Genomic DNA, 11671 nt, shown 5'->3' with positions numbered 1-11671 from the left:
GTCAGACTACAGGATCCAAGAGGTGTTCCCAAGCCATGCCATTCTCACTTTGCTCCCCATCATCTACCTCCATAGCCACCCGGTATATACGTGCGGTAGCCTTAATCAATTTTACCTCATGTTGAACGTGTATTCGTTTTAACATCAATGCCCTCAGCACATGATATCCTAACAATATCACCAAAGTAACCCCTGCTATTACTAACACTGCTTCTGACGCATATCTCACAATACCCCTCATTTGTGCTTTAGTCCAGTTCCATGCTGTCAATATAGCCTCATGCGCTACTACTACTGCTCCTTCTGTTACTGTCCCTACAGCGACTGCTGTGAGAATAGCTATTGCTCGGAATCCGTCTCCTGCTCTCCTATCTTCATGGTTTAATGATAGGTCTAGGGCTGAGTCTTTCAGATACCCCCTCCCTGTTTCCCAGTGGATCCCTTGGTCCCTAGCCACCAACATCTCCAATGACCTCCTGTGTTCTGCAACAGTTGGTACCTGCGGATAATACATCTCTGTGCTCAAGTTAGGTACACATCTCTCATCCCAAGGCCGATCTACCCCCCACCCATTTGTAAACACCCTTGTTACAGTGTAGACTTTGGGCCTCAATGGCTGATGAGCAGCCACCTTCTGACACTCTCCGTTTACTGTGGTTCGGTCCCAATCTACTGGGAGGTATGTCAAGTGTTTACTAGCTGTCAGAAATGGGGGAGAGATCACATTGTGTTCCAAGATGGAGTAGCAGTGCAGACATGTTTTGCTCGTCCTCTCATGTACTTTGTATTTTTCGGCCTTTTTGTATATATTTAAAAAAAATAATAATTATTATAATTTTTTTTTTACACCCCTTTTTCTCCCCAATTTCGTGGTATCCAATTGTTGTAGTAGCTACTATCTTGTCTCATCGCTACAACTCCCGTACGGGCTCGGGAGAGACGAAGGTTGAAAGTGGGGCCATGTTAGGACTACACTACAACAAAACCACTACTTCTGTTCACTGTGAATGTCTAAGTTGAAACCTACCTACTTTCCACATCATTTGCTGCACTTTAAATCAAACTCATCGTCAACTTTCATATACACTGATTTCTCCTTCTTTTACAGACTCCCTCTAGTTTGGGACGTGTTATGTGATAACACTACAGCGATAGAGCGAAAGCATCATGAAGGTGACAATCCTGCTCATCTGCTCCTGCCTGGCCTGGGAAGGCCTGGGGAAGCCACAGTTTCCTGGTAATACACACACCTGTCAATAAATGTAATGTCTCTTAACAGCATCTAGCTGTTTGACTGAAATCCACCAGGAAGAGCTTAGAGGGGACACATACTAAAACAGACCTATTTCGTTCCCTCTTCTCGCTGAAGTGTGCACTTGTTCACTCCCATTCATATATTTGAAAGGAAAGGGACCGGTTTAGGAAATGTAGTGGAAAGATCCTTTAGCACATGCTGAAACCAATCCAATGCTCCAATAGTCCTTGAGGATGAGTGAATGAGTGCACACTTCAGGAAGAAGGGTAGAAACTAAATTGGGCTTTGATTTATTGGAGATGTGACACATGCAAAAGTCTTCAACTGCTCTTATTAAGGAAGTGCCACTTATCTGTTGTTTATGGCATCCTGTTTGAGGTATGCGGGCTGGCTCAGGACGCTCCTGCCTTGCATAGTCCCGTGGGACATCTTAATTGGGCATGGGACACAAGCTAAGGCTTGATCACCCTTTAGCTGGCCACCTTTGATGAGGGTTTTTAGTGATTAAAGGCCGAAACACCCACTGATTCGAAGGCACACTACTGAGGATGTGTCCCAAAATTGACATCTTAACCCAGTCTAAGAAATAAACCTCCCATGCCACTCTATCAACATCACGGCAAATCTCATGTGAGTGCATTCCATCTATTGGCACAATGGACAGTTTTTAACATCTCGTCCCGTGTTTTATGATTCAGAATAACATGGCGTGTTAGGGTTATAACTGTCAGTCTATTGACCCCACTGAACATAATGCATACTGCATTTACAATACAATGGCTAGTGTACCTCCATTTTCTCTGTTCTCTATACAATATGGTTGGCAGTGGCAGACCCTACAGAACATGTCATTATCAATACAGTACATGTGTATGTGCTTATGGTCATCCTGTTGGTCCCTTGATATTATCGTCCATACTTGTTCATATTATATGTCATGCTGAGACTTAAAACCAGTATAGAAATAAGTTACTCACAAAGGAACCTTGACATTGTCTGGCAGTAAAACATTAATTAGGAAGGTTATAACTAGGTTATGAAAAATGTATAAATCAGGAAGTGATATTTTGGAAATAATGGACAACGCATATTTTCTGTGTTATTCAAGTTTTTGTCCATCAAAAAATGCTTCCCTGGATAAACCTCAACTTGTATTCCATTTAATTGGGGCATATTCCGTCCCACTTGTCCCAGAAACTTTTGCAGGTGTTACAGATCACTTCTACTGGCCTCTTTCCCTCCTCATTTAAAACTAAAAGTCTACCTCCGTGTTGCAGACCAAGAGAAAGATCCCCTGTTCTGGAACACATGGGCTCAGCGTACTTTGAAGAATGCCCTCACACTTCAGAAGCTCAATCAAAACACTGCAAAGAACCTCATCCTCTTCCTTGGTGATGGTAAGCCATGATTACAGGGGCCTTTTTCATTGCATGAGTATGTGCCATAATGTATGATGAAGTGAAGTCTTAACTCTATGAGCTCATGTGCAGCATACAGATGTAATAGTTTTTATTCATTTCCAGAATATTGTTCCTAGTGGTTGTAGAAAACTCGTATTTTGATGATAAGTATGTCCTCCTCATCAAACACAGTCTTTTCCATCTAAACATTCTGGAGGATTAATGTAATCCAGTCAGAAGTAAATAGTATGTTTCAGACTTTCTAAATCGAATGTTGAATATGGGAGCCATATATAAAAACAAAGGGAAAATAGATAGTTATCTCTAAAAATACAAATTTCTGGTGACTCAAGGCAGATCTCAAGTAAAAGCTCTTTTGACGGGGTTCTTTACCACCAAATGTAGAGTTGTCTGTTCAGTGGATGGAGCAGCTGCTGTGAAAAGTGACCACAGAGCCATGTTAATCAGATAGAAAACCAAAAGGTGTTAATGCATGAGATGGAAAGGCTTTCTATCCCTTAAATAGAATCACACCATAACAGACCGAGCACTGCTTTGCTTTTGTTGTGTAGGAATGGGCATTCCCACAGTGACGGCAGCACGAATACTGAAGGGGCAGCTGAGCAGACAGAGTGGGGAAGAGACCCAGCTGGAGATGGACAATTTCCCCTATGTTGCGCTTTCCAAGGTCTGACCTGGTCTGTTATCATATAGAAAAGCTATAGAATAGCATGCATTATTGATCTGGAAGTAATGAATGGTTCACCAAGATCAAGACCAAGATACCTGGTCACATACTGTCTATGTCATACGATAATAATGTGTTATTATGTTACATACTTGGCAAGAAGCCACACATCATAAAACTGTCTTTATAGTTAAGGGAGCAGCACATTCCACACATGATTGATCATGTAGTAGTCTGTGTCAATAATTGTGTAAGAATGAAGAATGTAAAAGAAATTACACAATCTGAGCGTTTCAAGGTGATGCTTGGAGGTGTGGATAACACCAACACGGCATGCAGAACAATGTCTCCTACTACAATTCTATATAATTCACACGTTACTGTCCTGTCTCTGCAGACATATAACACCAATGCCCAGGTTGCAGACAGTGCGGGTACAGCCACAGCATTCCTCTGTGGAGTGAAGGCCAACGAGGGCACGGTGGGTGTGAGTGCAGCTGCCGTCCGCTCTCAGTGCAACACCACACAGGGCAACGAGGTCACCTCCATCCTCAGATGGGCCAAGGAAGCCGGTACTGTCTCATTATAACTCATGTTTTTTCACAGTACCTTTCCACACCAGATATATTAAGCCTTATTTGGCCAACCTGAGATAAGCAGTAGAGACACACCATGATAACATTGTAATCGTAGGCATGCATGGATCTCAATTGGGATTTTATAGCTACAGATGTATTTTCTCAAAAGCAGAGACACCCTAGCAGGCCCCAATGACTTAGAGACATGGCAGGAATGAAAACACGACTTCTGGAGTAGAGGTCAGGGGTCAGAGAGGATCAGGGATCCAATCCTTAGTGACCAGACCAGGTTGACAGTGAACTTATGACCTGAGCCCTTCACATACTGTAACACACAGAAATTGATGTCTCACATCAGGAACAGGCTTTAACTAATTAGTTTCTGACACACTCATCCTCAGTGGAAATATTTGTACAACCATAATTATCTGTCTAACATAGTAAGTACTCTAACCGTGATGGGTAAACAATAAACAAAAAAGACATAAATTGTCATATTTCTCAAATGAGTGAAAATTGAATTCAAATCAAATCAAACTTTATTTGTCACATGCACCGAATACAACAAGTGTAGACCTTACTGTGAAATGCTTACTTACAAGCCCTTAACCAACTGTGCAGTTCAAGAAGAGTTAAGAAAATATTTACCAAATAAACTATAGTAAAAAATCATAAAAAGTAAACAATAACATAACAATAACGAGGCTATATGCAGGGGGTACCGGCACCGAGTCATTGTAAGGGGGTACAGGTTAGAGGGAATTTGTACATGTACTGTAGGTAAGGGTGAAGTGACTATGCATAGATAATTAACAGCGAATAGCAGCGGTGTGCAAAACAAATGGGGGGGGGGGGGTCAATGTAATTGTCCTGTGGCCATTTGATTTATTGTTCAGCAGTCTTATGGCTTGGGGGCAGAAGCTGTTAATGAGCCTTTTGGTCCTAGACTTGGCGCTCTGGTACCGTTTGCCGTGCGGTAGCAGAGGAAACAGTCTATGACTTGGGTGACTGAAGTCTCTGACAATGTTTTAGGCTTTCCTCTGACACCGCCTATTATATTGGTCCTGGATTGCAGGAAGCTTGGCTCCAGTGATGTACTGGGCTCTACGCACAACACTCTGTAGTGCCTTACAGTCAGATGCCGAGGAGTTGCCATACCAGGCTGTGATGCAACCGGTCAGGATGCTCTCGATGGTGCCCTGGGTGTCAACAGAATTGTTAAACTAGAATTAGCAGATTCTTTGGAGCTATTGATTGTCTTCAGATCTGGCAGACTATTACACAGAATCCTAGCAGCAGGTTCAAAAACGGTTTGTGTGTTTGTTACCCAGGCAAGTCAGTGGGAATAGTCACGACCATGCCACCCCCAGTGCAGCCTATGCCCACTGTGTGAACAGGGACTGGTACTCCGATGGAGAAATGCCCGCTGAGGCAGTAGAGGCGGGCTGCAAGGACATCGCCAGACAGCTCTTTGAGAACATTCCCAACATCGATGTGAGTCCCATCATATAATATGGATCCTGATGTTACAGAAAATATCCAGTAATCATGTTAAAAACAGAGCATTATTGTTCAGACAGTAATATTGACCAACTTGCACCTGTAATGTAAAGGCACACAGATAATAATAAAAGGAAAATATTTAACCCTACCGGGGATGTCCATAGAGAGGAATCAAATGTTTTACCTCTGTGGTGGATGTCTAGGTGATTATGGGAGGAGGGAGGAAGTACATGTTCCCCAAAAACCAATCAGATGTGGAGTATCCTGGAGAGAAGAAACACTTCGGTACCCGCATCGATAGAAGGAACTTGGTGGAGGAGTGGAATAACCGACTGAAAAACAAGGTCAGCTGCTCTGTCTTAGTTCTTCTCTCACTCCTCTTCTATCATGTCTGCTGTTTCTTCCTTGTCCTTCTCCGTCCTCCTCTTTTCTCAATTTTTCTTATCAAGAACATTTGAATAGCTTTAGGTTATCACAGGGTTGGATCAATGCCATATGATGTATTGTTTTATTTTTTAAATAAACAGAACGCCAACTATGTATGGAACAAGAAGGAACTTTTATCGCTAAACCCTAATAGTGTGGATTACCTTTTGGGTGAGTTATTTTTAAAAAATTGATTTCATGACCTGCCTCTTTCCTGTTTTCTATCATGTTAACCACTGATCATCTTCTCTACCTGTTTCACAATATATTAAACCCTGCTTCCTGTGTTAACACAGGTCTGTTTGAGCCTGGAGATCTTCCCTATGACCTGGAGAGAAACAATGAGACAGATCCTTCACTGACAGAGATGGTGGAGGTGGCCATTAAGATCCTGAAGAAAAACCCCAGCGGATTCTACCTGCTGGTGGAGGGTGATTGTTGTGTTACATTTACTCTGGCACCAGTAAATACTGTATCAGCTGCACAAGTTTAATAATGTATATCATGTTGAATGTGAAGTTTTACAGCTTAGGCTGCTTTGCCAGTCCTGATGCTAGATTTTCTCATCTGCTTGAGAGAGAGAGGTTAACCAAGCTGTGCGTTGGCAGGGGGGCGCATCGACCACGGACATCACGAGGGTAAAGCCAAGCAGGCCCTGCATGAGGCAGTGGAGATGGACCGGGCCATTGGCCATGCCGGCCTCATGACCAGCATATATGACACAATGACTGTCGTCACTGCTGACCACTCTCACATGTTCAACTTTGGAGGCTACACTCCAAGGGGGAACACAATTTTTGGTGAGCAGTGGATGATTTTGCAACAATGTATTGTATATTGTATGTGGCTACACTCTGTCATCAGTCACTTGGATGTTGTGTATGTTGTAATTAATGGTTTGTGATGGAGGTGGTTCATTATTTTCCTCTCTGTCTACAGGACTGGCTCCCATGTTGAGTGATGTGGACCAGAAGCCCTTCACAGCCATCTTATATGGGAATGGACCAGGGTTTAAAGTAGTCAATGGTCTGAGAGAGAACGTCTCCACCCTTGACTATGGTAAGTGAAATCTTATCATCAATGGAGTATTGCCATTTTGACAGTCCTCTGTCATAGAGAACATCACTTGGTCTTTGGCATGCCAGAAAGTCATCCTTCTGATCTCTTTCTCCTTCCCTTTCCCCACCTCCACCCCTTCCCTTCCTTCCCTCTCTTCAGAGGAAAATAACTACAAGGCCCAGTCTGCAGTGCCGCTGAGTATGGAGACTCATGGAGGAGAGGATGTGGCTGTGTTTGCTAAGGGCCCTATGGCTCACCTGCTACACGGTGTCCACGAGCAGAACTACATTCCCCATGTCATGGCTTATGCTGCCTGCATTGGCCAGAACAGAGACCACTGCATGTCATCCAGTGGAGCCTCTAGTCTCAGAGCTGCTCTGCCCAGCCTGACAGCTCTCCTCACACTCATCCGCCTCCTCTGCTGACCTTTCACCCCAACCCCCCTCCTGCACTACCCCCACCCCTCTTCTCTGTATATATGTATTACTCCCACACCTTTTTTATAGTGTGGATATAATGCGGATTGGATTCTTTCTCTATTGCTGATTTTATTTAATCATTCTGTACAGTTTAATGACTTTGGGACCAATGTAAGGGCATTTAAAAAACCAACTTTATGAGAGGTTTTAAAAATAGGTTATATTTGACTCAACATTCCATGACGTACATTAAGGCATTGTTGGCAGAATAGATGGATGCAGTTCAATGCATGATTAATATAATTCACCAATACATTTGGTGTAAATACATTATGTTGTAAATCACAACTGGCCTCCATTCCGGATGCACTGTTTCATTTTCAATGACTAAATATTTTGGACAAAAACTGACGATTGTAACTAAGGCTGGGAATGTCAATACAATCAAACTAGCAAGGGCAATGATCACAAGTCAGACATAATATGGATAATATGCTAGGGTATCTATTTATGTAGCTAGCTAAAAACACAGAGCCTAGCGTTAGCTAGATAGCTAGCTAGCTACTAGGAGGACGTGAGTGAGGACATTCACCAACTTTTTCCCCTCATATCATTTTTTGATGGCTACACAGCTAGAGATGCACGTGTCATTTGGTTAGCTAGAAATAAATGTGAATCGCTTTGATTGGTAGCTATGCTGAATGCCTGTTATCAAGTTAGCATTTCTCTTGCGTTCGCAAATTCACTATGACTAGCCATCTACTCCAATTTCAGAGTGCTCTGAGGGTGCCAGAGCGCTGAATAACGGATTAATTTACGAACACGCAAGACCTGCTGAATAAGACCGGTGTCAGCAACCGTAGGCCAAAAAAGTTATAGTTATTCATGAATGCTCTATATAACATGTAAACAGCCTAATCAGCTCTGCTCGGCGAGTAAAATTGTCAAGGAGTTGTTCTCTCATTTGTGTCTGGTAGTAGCTAGCTAGCAAGCTTATTAATTTTGGCCAGTTACCTTGGGTGCTTGGTTGGGACAACGTATGCATTGGTAGGAAAGCTGCAGAAGGACAAGCAGGCTATTCCCCATCGTTTATCAGTGCAATTTTGATGACCAACAAGCTCAAATATTTTAGAGGTTTGTTGTTGCTGTGCATATACGGTTAGGGAAAATAAGAGGATATCACTTTATTTCTACTGTAACATATAGGATAGGTTGTGTTATTTTACTTTGGTATTGATCACTATTCAGGTAACACCGAAACTATGTGAAGAATTCTGTCATATCAGTTGGTTTAAGAGAAGGGTATATCTCTGAATTTATATCAATCATTGTATGGGGTAAATAACCTCCCAGTATTAATGACAAAGCAATGTTGCTGCCCACCTTGTTGTCTGTCAGTTCCATGACTATGGATCAGGCAACTTTTCAAAGAAGCCAGTTCCTTTCCTAAATTAGAAACCTAATGTAACTTTCCCCTAGTTTTGAATATGAATATATTAAAACAGTATATACAAACAGTAAACAGAATTTACATAGATTCCCAAAACAATCGTGTAAACGTTACAATAAGGAAAGTAGATGCTATTTTGTATGTATGGTTTAAACAAACAAACCAAAACAATTAATTCCTTGTCCTTTGTACGTACTTCCCGAAAGCACTGAATGAAAAGTCACCCCCTGTCAGAATTTCATAGAAATAAGTTAGCCAATAAAGGAAGTCCTGTTGGTTTTTCTGAAAATGTTGTGTTTACATTATTGATGTGTTGACTGTAAATGGTAGATAATGTGTCAGTTTGCCAGGAACTGATTTTGGTTGCACTTTCAATAAGCATTATGTGTACCATTTGGGATGGAATATATATTAGAACAGATGTGTCACCTCATTGAGGAATGTTTAATGCTACACAAATTATTTGGTGCCATTTTTCATATTGGAATTATTCAAATACCTTGTCCAAAGGAATATTTGAACTATAAAAAAATAGTGCAGTTGGTAGTGGGTTTAAAGAAGAAACAGAAAATCAAACAAACCCATACTCAGCATTTGATATATGTGGTTTGTGTGGAATGTGAATAGCCCTTGAGAACTCATGGCTGGAGCATGAACATGAAGGATGGTTATGAAATGTAGTCCACACACTCTGGGGCATTCTTGATATGGGTGCTGCACATTTTGCCTATTCGGAAATGTGAAAGCAAATTTTATTGGTCACATACACATGGTTAGCAGATGTTAATGCGAGTGTGGCGAAATGCTTGTGCTTCTAGTTCCCGACAGTGCAGTAATATCTAACAAGTAATCACAACGACTACCTTATTTATACACACAAATGTAAAGGGATGAATATGTAAGTATAATATATGTACATATAAATATATGGATGAGTGATGGCATAGGCAAGATACAGTAGATGGTATAGAATACAGTATATACATATGAGATGAGTAATGTAGCATATGTAGACATTATTAAAGTGGCGTTATTTAAAGTGACTAGTAATACCTTTATTACATATATTTATAAAATGTATTTAAGTGGCAAGAGATTTGAGTCTGTATGTAGACAGCAGCCACTCTATGTTAGTGATGGCTGTTTAACAGTCTGATGGCCTTGAGATAGAAGCTGTCTCTCTGTCCCAGCTTTGATGCACCTGTACTGACCTCTCCTTCTGGATGATAGCGGGGTGAACAGCAGTGGTTCAGGTGGTTGTTGTCCTTGATTATCTTTTTGGCCTTCCTGTGACATCGGATGCTGTAGGTGTCCTGGAGAGCAGGTAGTTTTCCCCCCGGTGATGCGTTGTGCTGACCGCACTACCCTCTGGAGAGCCTTGCAGTTGTGGGCGGAGCAGTTGCCATACCAGGCGGTGATACAGCCCGACAGGATGCTCTCGATTGTGCACCTGTAAAAGTTTGTGTACGTCGAGGAACTTGAAACTTTCCACCTTCTCCACTACTGTCCCGTCGATCTGGATGGGGGGGATGCTCCCTCTGCTGTTTCCTGAAGTCCACGATCATCTCCTTTGTTTTGTTGACATTGAGTGAGAGGTTATTTACCTGACACCACACTCCGAGGGCCCTCACTTCCTCCCTTGTAGGCTTTCTCGTAGTTGTTGGTAATCAAACCTTCTCACTGCAGGAGAGGCTGTACTCTGATCATCTCATCTTCCACCAGCCAAGATAAGACAGCAATCTATCTGATGATACTTCTGTAATATTATCTTATCTTTTGTTTGAATATTTGGGGGAAATTAGCAGTTTTAAGATTTAAAAACATACTTTTAACTGCCTCCCCTACTTATTAATTAGTCATTTAAAAAAGTCTAGAATATATGGTTTCTTCTGTAATGCACATACGTAAGTACTTTGCCTTGAGGCCAGTTTCACCAACTGTTTTCATTTCCTGCTCCATCTCAACCAAGGTTAATCATGAACCAACTAGGCTGATAGTAGAGTTGTTGGTTTTCTTTACATTGTTATTTATACTGTACCTCCCTACCCATCACAGCACCAGTACTGTCTTCGCAACAGGAGAGAATCACTTTTCTCAGTTAGCACCAAAGGAGACCACAGCAATCCTGCAGTCACAGTCCTTGGATTGATCCGGAATGTGAAATGTGGGTTTTGGATTCTCGAGAATGCATTCCAGAATTGTAATTGGATTCTTATTGTTACCCTGACCACAACTCGATCTGGTAATAAGCAAGTGATCCATCATCCAATCAGAAAGTTCCCCTCCCTGCTACTCCCTCTAACATATTTCAACACCTCTTCTGGAAATCACCATTTTATTTGCTTTTTGTAAAGTCATTGGCATGGTACAAATATTATATTAGTTGTGGATTGTTCACCAGATGTTACATTTGATATTTTAGTCATTTATCAGACACTCTTATGCAGAGCGACTTGCAGTAGTGAGTTCATACATTTTCATACTTTTTTTGTACTGGTCCCCGATGGGAATCGAACACACATCCCTGGCGTTGCAAGCGCCATGGTCGACCAACTGAAGATGTGAAATGTGGGTTTTTGGATTCTCAAGAATACTTAGTGTGTCACTTTTGAGTTGTGGATTGTTTGAGCTCAGCCCTAATTTATGTGCTCTGTCACCTAAAGTTGAATGGCAAATGGTCCAGGGACACAAGGAAAGCACAAAGGACAATTCCCAAGGACTAGTCAGCCCTCCCACCTCTGAGGCGCAAAAATATCTCTGTTACAGTATCCAGAGGACTGACTGTTGAATACTGATACAATAACACTATAGTGTCCATGTTTGGTATCTATCTGAAACTTGTTCACTGAAGATAACTCTGATGCTATCTATATGGAGGTGTTATTTCTTTGCT

At 41.8% G+C, this 11671-nt stretch overlaps 1 pseudogene; it reads left to right on the top strand.

Moving 5' to 3' along the window:
- Nucleotides 1-1090: 1090 nt before the first annotated feature.
- LOC118936558 lies at nucleotides 1091-9067 on the top strand (annotated as a pseudogene).
- The last annotated feature ends 2604 nt before the right edge of the window (nucleotides 9068-11671 follow it).

Source organism: Oncorhynchus mykiss, chromosome 17 (assembly GCF_013265735.2).
Source record: "Oncorhynchus mykiss isolate Arlee chromosome 17, USDA_OmykA_1.1, whole genome shotgun sequence".
NCBI classification, from domain to species: Eukaryota; Metazoa; Chordata; class Actinopteri; order Salmoniformes; family Salmonidae; genus Oncorhynchus; species Oncorhynchus mykiss.
The sequence above is the reverse complement of the archived record's forward strand: the minus strand, read 5'-3'. Positions and strand labels throughout refer to the sequence as shown.